This window comes from Neofelis nebulosa, chromosome 7, assembly GCF_028018385.1.
Source record: "Neofelis nebulosa isolate mNeoNeb1 chromosome 7, mNeoNeb1.pri, whole genome shotgun sequence".
NCBI classification, from domain to species: domain Eukaryota; kingdom Metazoa; phylum Chordata; class Mammalia; order Carnivora; family Felidae; genus Neofelis; species Neofelis nebulosa.
Genome location: NC_080788.1, coordinates 141,761,253 through 141,778,767, shown reverse-complemented (window position 1 = coordinate 141,778,767; position 17,515 = coordinate 141,761,253).

Genomic DNA, 17,515 nt, shown 5'->3' with positions numbered 1-17,515 from the left:
GGGTGAAAGAACAGGCTCCATCAAAGCTAGGAAACCACAATCCTACCTCGGGGGGGGGTGGTGGCACAGCTGCTTTGTAATGCTCCCCTCCCCGCACCCAGCTTCTGACAGCTCTTTTCCATCTGCTAAATCCGCAAGAGAAAAGGACTCCGGTCTACCTTCTGCGGTCTCCTCACGCCTCGTGAGAATCCAGCAAATACATGTTGAGTAAATGAGCACAGGGACGAACTGCCAAGAAGCAGGAGGGGGCGGGGGGAGAGGGATCAGGCTGAGACCTGGACGAGGAGCCAGAGCAGAGGTGCGGGGCCCGCGGCCGCCGTGGATGCCGGGGTCCCCGGCTCCCTGTGATCCGGGACGGGCTCCGCGTGGCCAAGCCGGCGGGTGCCCCCGTGGAACCCGGGGATGCCCCTGCTTCTGTGGGGCCTGCTCTCCTCAGAAGGGAGGCGGGCAGGTCTGGAGGGAAGTGGACCTTCTTTAAGGGAGTGGCGATCTGGCAGCCTCGTGTTTACTGGAAGTCGAGCAAAGTGACGCCGTCAGAACAGAGTGGAAATTAGAGAGAAGGGCCGGTTCGGAGTTGGAGGGGAGAGCAGCCCACAGCGGCTCAAGCCAATAACGCCTCTATTCAGATGCCATTAGTGGGTCTGGCAGTGGTGCTCACCATTGACTTCAGAGGACCAGGGCATGAAGGGAGGCCGATGCTAATTTGCACATAAGGAAATGCTTTTTCTCGCCGTGGATGGCTCTGTTGTGGACAGATGGAATTAGCAAGAACTTCGAAGTCGCGAAGGCCAACACATCAAAAGAGAAAGAAAGAGAGAGAGAAAGAAAAAAAGAAAGAAAAAAAAAGAAAGAAAGAAAAGAGAAAGAAAGCAAGCCTCTCTTTTCTTTCCCACTTTTGCTTCCTGTTGGCCTCTCTCCCTCTTCCTTCCTGCGTTCTTTTCTACCATTTCCCTGTCCTCTCTTTTTCCTTTTGCCCTTTCTCTTGTAGAACCTTCCGACCGCGTGAGAGTAAATAAAATTGCCCCAGAATGGCTCTTGGCATTAATAATGCATCGATCATATTTCAATTGCAAATCCTTCTGGAGCAGGGAGCCCCCCCCACGTCAGATTTAAGTGGGGTTTGGGGATCCAGAAAGCACTCACAAATGAAGGCCCGTCTTCAGAGAGCCAGGGTCTCCCTCCTGACATTCACCTGGAAGAGGCCGAGCCTGTGTGTCCCAGGGTCCCCTCTCCGGAGTCCCCGGCTGCTTGCATCCCAATTGGCTTACCTGTCAGCTCGGGTGGGTTACTGTCCCCAACCGTCTCACTGCTCATATGAGAAAGGGCTCTTCAGATGTACTTGGTTTGCTTCAGGGCTGAAACGATCAATCTCATGGGATTACCTTTATTATTATTTTTCTTTCTTGCTTGTACTCTTTGCCTTTGACTGGGAAGGTCTGTAATATTTTATTTATTTGGCAGACTAACCGGGTCTAGTGTCCCTTCAGAACTTGACACATGAAGGTATCTACCAAGCTGAGACGCCTACCTGGGTAATTGTTCCTCTTCAGGGATGGGCAAACTTTTTCCATAAAGGGCTATACAGTAAATACGTTTGGTTTTCCAGGCCAGAGGCCCCTCCTGCCTGAAGAAAACCAGCCATAGAGAACATACGAATGGACGCGTTCCAATAAAGCATTATTGACGTAGATATTTTGTGGGCCAGGTTGGCCCAAGGGCCATGGTTTGCCAAGCCCTGGTCCGCGGAGACGTTTTTCTTTTCTTGTTGTTGTTTTGATTAGAATTCCGGTTATTTAACATACAGTGCAATGTTAGTTGTAGGTATACAATATAGTGATCCAACAGTTCCATACAACACCCCGGGCTCATTCCGACATGCGTCCTCCTTAATCCCCATCACCTGTTTCATCCACCCCCTCCCCCACCTTCCCTCTGGTGACCATCAGTCTGTTCTCCATAATGAAGCGTCTGCTTCTTGGTTTGCCTCCCTCTCTCTTTTTTCCCCTTCGCTCACTTGTTTCGTTTCTTAAGTTTCACACATGAGTGAGATCATATGGTACTTGCCTTTCTCTCACGGACTTATTTTGCTTCGCATAATACACCCCAGCTCCCTCCGTGTCGTTGCAAATGGCAAGATTTCATTCTTTTTGTGGCTGAGTAATACTCCATCGTGTGTGCGCGTGGGAGGAGTCACACAGCTCTGTCTATCCAGAGTCTGTGTTCTAACTCATCCAAGGCTAGATGAATCCAGGCGTTGAACGTGAAAGGGATGTTCTAACCCTTCTCTGTCTCTACTAACATCAGAGTGCTTCCCCACAGGGCTCCAGGTGCCTGAGGACCCAGCGAGAGGGCCAAGGTCACTCTTGGTTCTCACCACCTGTGACTGTGGGGCCTCAGCCTGAGCACCAGTGGTCCTGTGCCCCAAATCCAGCATCATGATACTTTCCTCCTGTTTCTCCACCAACAACACAGGTGGAACCTTCACTTCACTCTCCTTTTTGTGTTTTTAAGTTTGTTTATTTGGAGAGACAGAGAGAGCAGAGGAGGGGCAGAGAGAGAGGGAGATAGAGAAAATCCCAGGCGGGCTTCGTGCTAAGAACATGATGTGGGGCTCAAGCTCATGACCCATGAGATCATGACCTGAGCCAAAACCGAGACTTGGACGCTTAACCGACTGAGCCATCCAGGTGCCCCAGACTTCACCCAACTTTGAACTCAGTTCTGCGAGGCAGGGACAAGGCAAACCCCGATCATTGTACACGGTACGTGCATTCTACAAGTCCTCACCAAGTAACTCACTGATTGAATGAATAATGGCTGAGAAAGTGTTTTGAAAAAGTGTTATGAAAACATAAATTATGAAAAAACATAAATTAAAAAAAAACCCTGTTTCTCTCTTTCCATTTCTTTTCTTTCTTTCTTTTTTTAATTGTTCTTCGTGTTTATGACAGATGCTGAGGACATTAGAAGAGAAAAACACCATCCAGCTCCCTGCAAACCTGCCAGGAAGGTGGGTAGATGGACAGATAGAGACACAGGTTCAGTTCTGTGAAAAGGGATAATAGATTGTTCTATTGAAAACCACAGGGTGGGAGACTGGGGGTCTCAATCTGTGAAGTGACTGACTTCAGCTCAGGTCAAGTCCAACTTCCGCTCAGGTCATGATCTCACAGTTCGTGAGTTCGAGCCCGGCTTCGGGCTCTGTGCTGACAGCTCGGAGCCTGGAGCCTGCTTTGGATTCTGTGTCTTCCCCTCTGTCTACCCCTCCCCTGTTCACGCTCTGTGTCTCTCTGTCTCTCAAGAGACTGGTAGTTCTTTGTTGATGTTTAACCTCTGTCGGTGCTTTTTCCTTCCGAACCGGGACTGTTGTCTTTCTCACCTAGGTATCCACACTGGGCTGACCTCGTCCTCTGCATGCAATTCCCTGTGAGACCGTCACAAGATTACAGCTATCAGGTTGAAGCCTGCATTATTGAAAGAAGACCATAACACCAGGAGAAGAACACAGCGATACCCACATTCAAGTTCATCTTAGCATGATCCCACCGCTAGATCATTAGATCACGATCCATGAGGGCAAGACCTCACTTGTTTGTACAGTGAACTAGTATTTTTTATACATGCATATTCAAAATCACATACACATGTATAGGCGCTTTTATTCAGAGAGAGAAAAGATATACAGTTACACAGACACAGGAAAAAATGGATATATGGATGTATGGAAAGATGGATGGATGGATGGATGGATGGATGGATGGTTGGATGGAATTTATGAAAAGGCAAAGCCTTAGAAATTAGCTAATTATCCAACTTATCTGAGCTCACTATATTTCCTATTTTTATAACCTACGTCCCCTTTGGTTAAATGTGAATCTAAGCATTAATTTTATACTCTCTCATATTTTAATTTGAGGAAAGAATTAATTTACAAAAACTGAAGTGTTTTGAGAATTGTAATGTACAATATAGGCATAGTATAGATTTGTGTTTTTTTTAACCTTGATCATTTGATTGCTGTCTGAAAATGTCCAAGAAATTTATGATTATCACCAAGAATAAACTGCTACTATTATAATTAATGTAATCTGGAATTCATATAAATTAATTTTTTTTTTTTTTTTTTTTTTTTGCTTTACGTCTGTTCTGGTTGGTGGTTTGTCTTTTCTCTGCCAGGTTACTATTCACCTTTTCTGTTATGCTGATGTTTTAACACTGGTTCAGACTGTACACTTGTAGAAAGAGTAAAAAAAAATCCTCTAGTGATAGTGAATTTTGAATATGAGGCTGGATTTTAAATTACCAAGTGCTCTGCCTGCTTGTCTTAACACCGAATTCAGTTCCAGGTATTGGATACAATTCTCTCTGGAGTCTTCCCCAAACGGGCAAGAATTGGTTTCAGATAAGTCATTATTGTTTGCATGGCCTAACTTCTATTTAATTGGAAAAATAGACTCAGGAAAGTTGTTCTCACTCATTACTCAGGGATGCCTTGTATTCCTGGGAAAAAGGTGTTCCGCGCAATTTGAAAAATGGTGCAGAAACTGAGCTCCGAAAGAGCATACGCGCTCTAGGACATGAATGGATTAAAAGCAAGGGAAGAATAAAAAGAAATGCTACAAAGGAAGAAGGGGGTTGCCAGGATCATCTGTGGAGTGTAGAAAGCACAAACAGGAGAAGAAACAGAGGCCAGACTACCCGCTAACTGGCTGTGTGATTTGCGACAAATCTCTGACCAACAGAAAGTCATCTTAGGATGGATGGATGGGAGGGGGGAGGGAGATGGGGAGGAAGAGAGAGGGAAGGAGAGGGGAAGTAAGGGGGCAGGGAGGGGAAGAGGGAGAGAAGGAAAAGGGGAGGGAGGGGGAAGGACCTGGTCCTGGGAAGGGAGGGGGAGGGAGGAGGGAAAGTGGGTGGTGAGTGAAAGCCTAAGTAATTCAGGTAATCTACCTGGCTCAAAGTCCTATCTCTGCTTCCAGGTCCTATTGTAAACTCCGTAATCACATGCTAATATCCTACCAGCCATGGGAACCTATGGAATGTCCCATTTTCCCCACCCCCTTCCAGAGCTCTGTTCTACTGACGTGTGGTTACAGTCACAGTCACATTCAATATACCTGCCTAGTCATCTCCACCCACTGAAACACCGCAGGCAGAAAACAGCTTTAATTTACTCTTTTTTTTTTTTTTCTAATTTGAGTGTAGTTGACACACGATGTTACATTCGTTTCAGGTGTACAACTTAGGGACTCAACAACTGTGTACATTATGCTACACTCACCACAAGGTTAGCCTCTTTGTCACCATGCAACATTATTGCAACACCATTGGCTGTATTCTCTATGTGTGTCTTTTATTCCCATGACTCAGTCGTTCCATAATTGGGAGACTGTATCTCCTTCACCCCTACATCCATTTGGTCTATCTCCCCACCTCTCTCTCCTCTGGCAACCTTCAGTTTGATCTCTGTATCTATAGGTCTGATTCTGCTTTTTGTTTATTTATTCATTTTGTTCTGTTGTTTAGTTTCCATGTGGACGTGAAATCATACGGTCTTTGTCTTTCTCTGCCCGATTTATTTCACTTAGTGTAATGCCCCCTAGGCCCATCCATGTTGTCCAGAAGGCAAGATCTCATCCTTTTGCATGGTTGAGTAATATTTCATTGTATATATACCACTTCTTCCTTATCCATTCATTTATCAGTGGACACTAGGGTTGCTTCCGTATCTTGGCTATTATTAATAATGTTGCAATAAACATAGGAATGCATATATCTTTTCAAATGGCAATGCGTGTATCTTTTTGAATTACTCAATAGTGGGCGTACTGGGTCACATGATATTTGCAATTCACATTCTACAGACAACTGGACTGTAATCTGTCCATGGCTAAGGGAAGCTCATTTTATGAGTCGGACTGATCCTTTGTGCCCAAGCCCGTGCTCTGGCTACAGAATACATATTTTCTGAATGGTGTAAGGTTCTTGGGTGTCAAAGCCAGGAAAAGAATGGCAAAATAGACACGGTCTATAGATTGTTCACTAACTGTGAATTTTCATGAGTGTTCGAATTACAAAAGCACTATTTGACTATTATGGAAAAAAAAAAAAACTTGGGCTTCAGAACAATAAAGAGATGAAAATACAAATCACCCATAATCTCACAAGTATGAGAACATACTATTTGTCCTTTAGAGTTCTCTGTGTGTGCTTGTGTTTGTTTACATTATAGAGACTGTACTGAATATCAACTTTTATGTGGGCTTTTCCCACTCAGTTTTGTGTTGCAGACATTTATGCAAGTGTTCACATCATTTTAAAACCCAACTTTTTATGACCAACCGTCCACTGTGACTACAGAAGAATTTGCCATTCACCTGTCATTGTGGTTGAGGCTCTTACATTGCTGTCGCTGTTGATTTTATAAAAAAAAAACAAAAACAAAAACAAAAAACAAAAAACACTCCAGCGCTTGTCTTCTGGCAAACTCTGGTCTTCGTTTCTTTTCCCCGGAACACTTTCCTCCCTCCAACTTTATCTTCTCAGGGGCCTGTTTGAGAGTTTCCTCTTCAGGGAAGGGTTTCTCGGTCCTTCAAAATACAATCAGTGGCTTTTTACATGACGGATTGGACACCTCCGTCAATGTCCCTTAGTTCATGTGTACTGGATGTTTTGATCCATGTGCGTTACTGTCCACCCAGCTACCCGGGTTCTCTCTAGGTGAACGTGGACGGTCTTTCCCTGCCCGCTTTCCGAGCTCAGCTACCGAGGAAAGACACCAGTGCTCACCTGGTGACAATCATAGATGTAAATTGATACAATGCGGTGATCTACATGCAAAACGCCTGGAATAGAAGCCGGCATACTGAAAGGTGTGGGTACAGCCTCAGTACCTAGCGCGGTGCCTGGCCCTTAGAGCTCAGGAGTTATTCATTGAATAAAACGGCCAGGGTTTAATTTTGTTAACATTAACATCATAAGGCCCTTTGCTCAATGGATATGCTAATAAAATTGTTATTTATAATGAGATTTTGCATCTACTATAGAGTGTTTATTTATAGATCTCACCTTCACATATAGTTTTGGGTTTTATAAATCAAACCTTATTTTATCTAGAAGACTCTCATATCACTACAAAAAAAGACTTTAGAGACAGTCTAATAATTGCCGTATGTTCAGGGAGAAAGGCTCTTTTCATCATCCAAAAATGAAGTTAGTTAATTGAATGGTTATGATGGCTACAGAAGGGGTTTATAAAAGTCACAATTAAGAGGAGCCCACTGTAAGAAAAGGCAAAATGTAATTTCTTAGCCTCCCATAAGCTGCGTTTTCCATGCACAGATTTAAGAAAAGTCCCTTTCCAAATCCTCTTTTGTCCCACATGAAAGGGATGATGACTTTTACGCAGCAGACTTCGGGCTTTAAAAAAAAAAAGAGAGAGAGAGAGAGAAATAAAAGGAATGTTTACTGTAAGTGGAACATCGTGGGCTTTCTTATAGCAGCTTCGTGCCATACCCTTCCAGCTGTTTTGATTTAGCCCTCCACTTCCAATAAAACTTATGTTTGATTTCAAGGGGTAATCCATAATTAACTTTTCAACTGGTGGCAGGGGTTTCTTTTGGTGCCACCAACAGTGTGGAACTCGGCCTCACAAAAATAAAAGTAATGATGAGCGGCCCGGTGAGAACACTTTCGCTGGGCCCAGTGAGGGTTGCGCCCCACAGAGTTTTCACGGGGACGGAGACCTTCTGGGGTTCAGCTTGACCCGCACGCGGAGAAGCGGGTCATGTGACAAAGGTGACTCTCAGATGTTCCCTCCTTTGTTGAGGATAGATGCTTGCGGGATACCAGATGGTGACAGAGAGGGGAGAGAGAGACAGAGACAGAGTGAGGCAGAGAGATACAAGCACCCGTATCTCTATCTGTCCATCTACCCGCCTTCCTGGCAGGTTTGTAGGAAGCTGGACAGTGTTTTTCTCCTCTAATGTCCTCAGCATATGTCATAAACACAAAGAACAATTAAAAAAAAAAAGAAAAGAAATGGAAAGAGAGAAAGCAGGTTTTTATTTTTTAATTTATTTAAAATTTTTTTTTTAATGTTTATTTATTTTTGAGACAAAGAGAGACAGAGCATGAGCAGGGGAGGGGCAGAGAGAGAGGGAGACACAGAATCGGAAACAGGCTCCAGGCTCCGAGCTGTCAGCACAGAGCCCGACGCGGGGCTCGAACTCACGGACCGTAGGATCATGACCTGAGCTGATGTCTGACGCTTAACCTACTAAGCTACCCAGGTGCCCCTAGAGAAGGCATGTTTTTCTCCAGAGTCTCCTGAGTGTGGAGGTAAAGAGAGAGGGAGGTTGAGACAGTAAGAAGGAGAAGTCAGAGCGAGAGAAAGAGTGGTGCATCTTCTCCTTGGACACAAAGAGCCCATGCAGAGGCACCCTAGTGTTTGCCAGTGACACTGGGTGAGTGTGCTTTTCCCCACACTGTGGACCCTGACCACTTGTCTGGATGCCGAGATTGCCTGGATCTTCCCACACACACACGGACCCTGGGACCCACATTGCAGTCACTCTCCAGAGAAAATGGGCACCAGGAAGAACTTGGGGTTTAAGAGCTCCCCATGGGGAGCCAAAGTCTCTTTCTGGAAGTCGTTGCCCTCAGCAGGCAGGCCCCTAGATAAGTCATGGCCAGGCAGCTGGGTGCAGCCTCTGAGCCATGGCAAACACTTCCCTGGTCGGTGATTGGGTGAGTGGGGACAGGTCCCACCCTGGCATCAGGCCAGCCTGGGTTTTAGCCCCCTCTTTGTGCTTTCCTGCCTCTGACACTTGGAGCAACTCTCTGGACCCTCTTGTGCCCTCACCTCTCTGCCTGAGATAGGTTAGGTGGGGGAGAAATGAGGTTATGTTCACAGGACACCCAGAGTGCTCTCTGACACAGTGGGCATTTCTTACTTCCCATTAACATTGATCAGGTTTGTGAAACTTGGACCCCTGGGATCCCCAGGGCCCCAGTTTATTCCTGCCCTTTAATTTATGAATAAAGTGAGTCTTCATCTCATGAGAGAAATAGAAATCCCAGCTTTCTCTCCTCCTTACACTCCATCCGGAGCTCCTGGCCTACAATGGCTTCCCTCCCTCCCTCCCTAGCCTTCCATCACCTCTGCTTCCTCTGGTCCAACTTACCTAAAATACATACCCAAGAGATACGAACACGGGGTTCAACCATATGCCAGCTGTGCAATCTTGGGCAACATATCTATGCCTCAGGCTTGCCACTTGTGAATTGTGGATACGGATGGTGCCTACCTTATTTTTTTTCTATTGTAATGGTATTTTCTTTTCTGTTACTTGTGTAAGTTCCTTAGCAAGAAGCACATGCCACGTTCACATTCAACAAGTATCGATACCCTCGCTGCACTCTGTTGTGTGTACCCACATAAGATTGCACACAAAAGGGCGAAACATTCACATGTCTGAGTCACTTCTGTGTTATAGTAGTTGGTGCTGGCACACAGCGGGTCACTAGTGTGACCCAGGCAGTGCTACTGATTTGCTCAATGGAGAATCCATTTTCCACTATAGCTCCAAGCGAGAGATGCTCCTTCCCTTCCAGAGGGGCTAATACTGCCCTTCCAGTTACCCTGCCACCTCAAGACAATGGTGCCACCACAGCCACGTGGGTGCTGAGTTTCTCCTAGGACCTTTGTTCTCAACACGTCAAGCAGAGGGCTGGCCGTTTGCAGAGGATAAAGGAGGAACGTGAGGCTGTATGTAGAAATTCGCTTTATTAACGCCTTCCTTTTAGCCAAGTGTTGAGTAGAGAATGTGGCTTAATACAAATGGGGGCACTGAAGCAAGAGTGCCCTTTTTAGCCCAGCTCCACGGTAAGGGGACAGGACAGACCAGAAGACAGTGGAGAAGGCGGAGTGGCTCAGCACGGACACAAATCCCTGGCAGCCCATGTTATTTTAGGAGGGGAAATGGAGAGTGACATTGAACTCGTGATGTATCAGCACATTGAGAAACCACACGAAATCCTCGTAATGAGAGCATATGTCATTCCCCACACCCTCTTTGCTTGTCTCCACAGAGTACCAGGTGAGGAAGTCCCTCCTGACCGTGTGACACACAGCTCACTGGGCCAGGCAACTTCAACATGACTGTATCAGGGTGTTTTCACCAGAAAATAATAGGAAGCCCAACTCCACTGGACCAGGTGATATATTGCATCACACCCCAAGGAGCCCAGTGGGAGAGACGCTTCAGGTAAATCAACCCAGTGAAAGAACCAAGGATGCAGGCTGCTTCCGTTATCATATGTAGAATGCCCCAGGCCAGTCTCCCTCCAGGTTTAACATACCTGCTTCAAAGCCCGCCTCACACGCAGACCCGACAATGAGGGATGGGCCAGTGTCGTGGATTTGCTAGAACATAGGACGATCCATGGGGTAGTTTAGAAGAGCAGACATTTATGGCCTCATAGTTCTAGGACTTATAGCCCCCCTGAAACCTGTAGCAAAGAATCCCCCCTCGCCTCTTCTCCTGTCTGGGGTTTGCCAACAGTCTTGGGCATTCTTTGGCTTACAGCTGCCTCACTCCAGCCGACCCCCGTCACCACACGGCTATCTGGTCACTATGCATCTCTGTCTTTGATGGCCGTCTCCTCTCAGTGTCTCTCCTCCTCTCTTAATGCGAGCACCAGAAATATCGGATTAGATGTCCCCCTCTACTCCAGAATGACCTCATCTTAACTTAATGAATTACATCTGCAAAATGGCACTATTTCCAAATAAGGCAACACACTGAGGTACTGGGAGTCAGCACTTCAATGTATTGTTTTGAGGACACAATTCAACCCATAGCAAGGGGTATCTCCTCTCTGTGTCACTTTTATTTTTTTTTTTTTAAAAATTTTTTTTCAACATTTTTTATTTTATTTTTGGGACAGAGAGAGACAGAGCATGAACGGGGGAGGGGCAGAGAGAGAGGGAGACACAGAATCGGAAACAGGCTCCAGGCTCCGAGCCATCAGCCCAGAGCCTGACGCGGGGCTCGAACTCACGGACCACGAGATCGTGACCTGGCTGAAGTCGGACGCTTAACCGACTGCGCCACCCAGGCGCCCCTTTTTTTTTTTTTTTTTTAATTTTTTTTCAACATTTTTTATCTGTGTCACTTTTAAGAAGAGAGGAAATATTTCTTAGAAATAACAAATACTGGGGCGCCTGGGTGGCTCAGTTGGTTAGGCGTCCGACATGATGTCGGCTCAGGTCACAATCTTGCAGTTCATGAGTTCAAGCCCCACATCAAGCTCTGCACTGGCAGCATAGAGCCTGCTTGGGATTCTCTCCCCCCCCCCTTCTGCCCCTTCCCCTGCTGTCTCTCTCTCTTTCTCTCTTTCTCTCTCTCTCAAAATAAAGAAATAAACTTAATAAAAAGAAATAACAAGTACTGTTCTCACAGGTCATTGGCCAATATTAGGTCACAGAGACCCTTCTCACCAATCACCTGCCAGAAGAACAGAGTTTCCATGATTGATTACAATTGACTCTCCCTACCCCACCCAATTTTGCTGAGGTATAATTGACAAATAAAATTGTGTATATTTAAAGTGAATACTAAATGATTTGATATGCATATACATTGTGAAATGATTACCGCAATCGAGTTAATTAACTAGCCGTCTCTTCACACGGTTATTTTGTGTGTGTGTGTGTGTGTGTGTGTGTGAAGGCTTGAGATGTACTCTCTCAGAAAATTTCAAATATACGATAGAGTATCATTAACTATAATTATCAAGATGCATATCAGATGCCCAGAAGCCCAGAATTTATTCATCTTGCAAATGGAAGATTACAAGATGACCAACATCTACTCATTTTTCCCCACCCCCAGACCTTGGCAACCGCTATTCTACTCTGTTTCTGTGAGTTCAAATTATTCTTTTTTCTTTCTTTCTTTCTTTTTTTTCAATTTCACATTTAAGTGAGATCATACAATATTTGTTTTTCTTTTTTTCCTGTCTGGATTATTTCACTTGGCTTGATGCCTTCCAGTTTTTTCCATGTTGTCACAAATGGCAGACTCTCCTTTTTTTATGGCTGAGTAATATTCCATCACACACACATGCGTGCGTGCGTGCACACACACACACACACACACACGCCTTCTTTATCCTTCTGTGCAGCAAACATGAATGAGGATTATTTGTTACTCGGCATGCCGTAGGGTGAGGCGCCATCATTTTTTGTCTGGTCTCCCTGCGAGAGCCCAACCTACTTTCCTTTTCTCCCCTTGAACAAGAACACATTCTCCAGAAAGAAGTCCAAGATTCTCAGTGCCCTTCACATCTCTGTGATCTGGACCATCAAGGACTCTAATGACCACTGTTTTTCAGTCTTTGGTGAGAAACGCAGTGTTTCACTTCCCAACATGAGGCCCCTTAACCCTCCAAGGCTTAACTCCAACGCACCTCCTTGTGATGAATTCAAGATGGCTCCTCCTTCCTCTGTGCTCCTTCTTTCTGTCCTTTAGTGGCTTGGGCAGGACCCTTTGTTATATTTCTCAGACTATCGCATTCAGCTCACCCCTCGGGGCCCAGTTCACATTTCTCTTATTTTAGACGTGTCAGCATTGTGAGATAATTTCCCGGACTTTCTTAGACAGAGGGAATCATTTCCTATTCTTGGCTTTTCCCAGTCACTGTTCCTTCATCTATGACAACTCCCAGCATCGACGCTTACACTGATAATATCTATGTGTACATCTATTTCTCATGTTACGTCGGAGCACCTTTGGGGGACGCCTACCTATTTATCTTGGCAGTTGATTGCCCACGTGCCAGCAGCAGGAACAGAGGATCTTGGGAAACAGGTCACTGCCAACTGCTGTGCTATGTGCCCAAATAGAGCCCTGAGAAACTTGCGCAAGACAGAGAGGAAGCCAAGAAGGGTGGTTAGCTATACGTGCCCGAGAAATGTCACCGAAGCTTGGAAGCCTGGATTTCACACCCACTGCCTTATTTAACCCTTACGGGACTCTTGTGTGGTAAATGTCCCTTTGGTAAATTAAGAAGTCGAGACTCGGGGAAGATAAAGCCATTCTCCAAGATCCCAGAGCTGGTGTGTGACCGAACCATGGGTCAAACCCAGTTCTCCAGCTCTTATCCCATTGCTGCAACAGGCATGCTTACGACACAGCAGGGCTGGATGCTTTCTCCTTGTCTACATTCCTGGAATTTTGCTCAATGTTTGCAGGTCTGCAGAACACAGCTGGGAACAAGGCTAGGTATTAAATAGCAAGCACACAGCAAAGCTTACATTGCTGGGCTGCCCACATGGGCTGGCTAGAAATCAGCGGTGTATGGAAATTAGACACACACGGAAGGTTCCTGCAGTGTGTCCAGAGATTATTCAAGCAGTTGTTTTCTGGAATCATCCCCAGGGCTGTACGTTAGCTGTTGTGGGTGAGATTTTTCTTCCCCAAAGTCTTGGCTCACCATGAACAGAGGGTCAGAGAGGTGACTGGGGTGTGCAAACCCCATATCACCATTTCCTAATTCTTATCCTCAAAAATACTGGAGAGTTCTTCGACTGCCTCGACCCCTAGTGAATGCTGCTATGGCCCAGTCCCCTTCTCCTCTTGGGGCCTGAGTTTGGAAATCCGCTTGTGGCCATAGCATGCCTAAGCAGCGTCACCCAAGGCAGCCTCCTAGAGAAAAAAAGAAGGGCACAGCGACAGGTAGCACGCGTGTGGACCAGACTGCAGTGGCTTTGAGGCTCCGCTATGAGGCCAAGCTAGTGAGCCCCTTTGAAGATCAATTTTCTCATCCATAGAAAGGGGTGATATCTGTTATGGGATTGTTAGATGAATCACATGAGGAATTGTCCCTACAGGCCAGGGCTCTTGACCAACGCGAGCTTGGTGTGTGGGACTGTGGTCAGTAAATGGCAATTTTTACAAATAATTGTGTATAAAACGCTCAGAATTTCCAACACATAATACATATTTGATAAGTATTAGTTATTTTTCAATAACAAATATGGTAAGCACCTGATTACATGAGTACTAAAATAGAAACGGAAGCAATCTTTCAAGATTCCAGGAGGAGAGGGCGGGAAGGCGAAGCCTCCCAGGATCCCAGCTGGGTCCTAAGGACTCAAGGCTGGCGACCCATAAAATCTAAAACCAATGACCATGGGTTTGGCGATGAATGCCAGCCACCACTGCCCCTGCAGCTGACGGTGACCCCGACTTTTCAACTTCAGCAACAAGACAGACCCACAGCTGTGTGCAACTGTGCATAGAGAGTGTACACAATCCTGGGTGTCACCTCAGATATCTAGCCTGGCTGGACAAAAATTTCCTGAGCAATAAAATATCCCAGGCTGCAGAGGACACAGACCCCACACGTGACGCCGACCTGGAATTGCTGCTTGACCTCAGACACACTGGTGAGCTCAGGAGACAATGGCCAAGTATGTTTCCTTTTCCTTTGCTAGGTTCTGCCGCCACAAAAACAAGTCAGTTTCACTGTCTATCTACCAGTCACATGGAACCTACAAGAAAAGCTACATTCTTGCCCTTCTCTTGACAGATCCTAACTCTGCCCTCGGACCCAGGTTCCACCGGTGTCATTATGATCCCGGACGTTGCCTTTCAAAGATGAAAGTGCCTGCCTGGGTGGCTTAGTCAGCTGAGTGTCTGACTCTTAATTTTGGCTCAGGTCTTGATCCCAGGGCTGCGGGATCAATCCCTGCATCAGGCTCTGCACGGGGAGTAGAGACTTCTTGAGATTCCCTTTCTCTCCCTCTGCCCCTCTCCCGCTCTCACTCTTTCTCGAAGAAAAAGAAAAGGAAAGAAAAATGAAAGCACGTATTGGATTTAAGGGAGCTTGAAATTAGTGACTTTAATGAAACTAATAAGAAAGGTAACCACGATTTTGGAAAGGCCTACTGAAAAAAACTTGGGGGAAGGTGGGTCAGGTTAGAAAGATTCTGAGCTTGTGTATCCTACAAGATGCCTCCATTCTTGTCCCTTGAGAAGAGGCCATTTTGGCTGACTTTTCTCTCTGCTGGCACTCCCGCTGCTGGGGATACAGGTCAAAGGGGGACCCTGGTCCTCATGTACCCACTCTTCTCAGGTCCTTCTCCTTGTCCTTACTCGCAGTCTGGGTGCACCTGCTGGATGGCCACCATCTTCCCAGATGTTAAGGGAGAGTGGAGAGGTCCTTGTCCCTCTCCCTGTGAGGCCCTCCCAGTGTCCCCACACAGAGCAAGTTGTCCCCCATCCTGCACCTGAGGCTTTCCCTGCATACTTCTATTGTGCAATTGACACAATGGGCTCCCCCTGCCCTTCACCAGACTGACCCATCCATTTGCTAGGAATGCCGTAGCAAAGTCCCTCACACTGGGTGGCTTTGAACAACAGGAATTTATTCTTGCAGATCTGGAGGCCGGAAGTTTGACGTCCAGGTGTGGGCAGGGTTGATTCCTTCTGAGGCTGGCGGGGGAGAATCTGCTCCTGCCTCTCCCTAACTTCTGGGGGAGTTCTGGCGATCTTTAGTGCTCATTGGCCTGTACAAGCATCACTCCGATTTCTGCCTTCCTCTTCATGTGACGGTGTCCCTGAGTGGGCATCTGTGGCCAAACTTACCCTTTTTAGAAAGACACACTTCATATTGGATTGGCACCTAGGCTGATGGCCTCAACTTAACTTAATCACCTGCAAAGCCCTTATTTCCAAATACGGTCATATTCATAGGTACTGGCATCAGGACTTCAACATATCTGGGGGTGGGGGGGACACAGTGATGATGATGCAAAGTGACCCCTGGTAAGACACTCTGGGCACAGCGCTGCTCATGGTCGTGGCCAATTAAGTGTTGACTGAATGAGTGGATGAATGAGCGAATGCCAGGAGCCTGTGTTTCCTTGTCCCCACGTGGCGCACTCATCCAGTGCCTGATGGATAGAGCAGTTCTTGGCAAAGTTTGCTCTGAAAGGAACAACAGCCTTTTGCTGATACAGGGAGCAACCCTTCAAAGCAGGAGGATCCTTCCTCCCGCGCTCTTTTCCCGGCACTGAAGCAGCATCTGCGCTCTGGGCGCCTGTTCAAAGGACACCTTCTTGCCCCGGCTTCTACCGCACAAGCGTCATGCGCGAGGCCGACAGCAGGGATCTCACCTCCAGACTCCGGCTGGCTCCGTGTGCCGACTCCGGACGTGGGAATCGTTGGCTTTTAATTAGAGTCCCCTTTGGCACTCGGTTCCCTCGCGGCTCATCTGCGGCAGGAGTGACGTTTATTGGGCTGAGTGCGTTTAGCTAAAGCAGTGAGGGTTGGAGTACATTTTGCCCTGTTAAGGCCTGGGTTCAAGGGGAGCCTCGAAGCAGAAACGAACTCCCTGTTGGAGGCCAGACTCCCAAAGCCAGCCCTGGGCCTCAGACGACCGTGCAGGAGAGCCTAACCTTGCACAAGGTGCTTGTTGGAAAGGAGCTCGACATTAAAGGCTGAGAAGGAGGAAGCCTCTTTACTCTCTCCCCAGGCACGAGGCCTCTTGCTGGGGGTCAAATCCCAGGTAAACAGACAGCAGGCTGGGGAGAGGGGGCTGCCTGCACATTCCTGAGCCCTTCCTGACTCCTGTGCACACACAGGCTTGGCCCTCAGAGCCCTCATCTTCAAACATTCTTTATAGAAATAGTTTCACAAAACTATTCACCTTTCTGGCTGCTGCTAAAATGACAGTTTGCTTACTTACAGAAAGAAAAGGGAGGAAAAAAATACGTTTGCCAAGTTCGGAAACGGAAGGCCCCTTTCCAGTGTGTGCACTCATTCAACAAACAGAAACTGGGCCGGGTGCAGCCGTGGGACACAGAGGGGACAAGTTTCCGGGCCTAGGACAGCTCAGTAAGCTTTCTGGGGCTCAGTTTCTTTTTTTAAAAATTTTTTTTTAATGTTTACTTATTTTTGAGAGCGAGAGACAGAGTGTGAGTGGGGGAGGGGCAGAGAGAGAGAGGGAGACACAGAATGGGAAGCAGTCTCCAGGCTTTGAGCTGTCAGCACAGAGCCCGACGCGGGGCTCAAACTCACAGACCATGAGATCGTGACCTGAGCCGAAGTCGGACACTTAACCGACTGAGCCACCCAGGCGCCCCACTGGGGCTCAGTTTCTTAACTGGGGAATGGAACAGAGGAATATCTGACTCACACCCACATTTCTGGAAGGATCATAAGGAGCACGGGGATGGAAATGGACGAGTCTGTGAACTGGCAGGAAGACGCACATCTGGTTGTAAATGTCCTTGTGTTGGATTCCTGAGTGTCACAAGGAAGCCATGTCTCTTGTTCTCTAGGGAACCCGATACAGACTCAGCATCCATTGTTCACATAACACAGTGTCACTCCCAGACCAGGTGCATGGCGGGGAGGCGGGAAGAGGTCCTGGCCCTCTGTCACCTTGTCTCTTCCTCCTCCCCTCTCTCCTGTGTGTGCATAGATGGTAAACTAAATAGTTG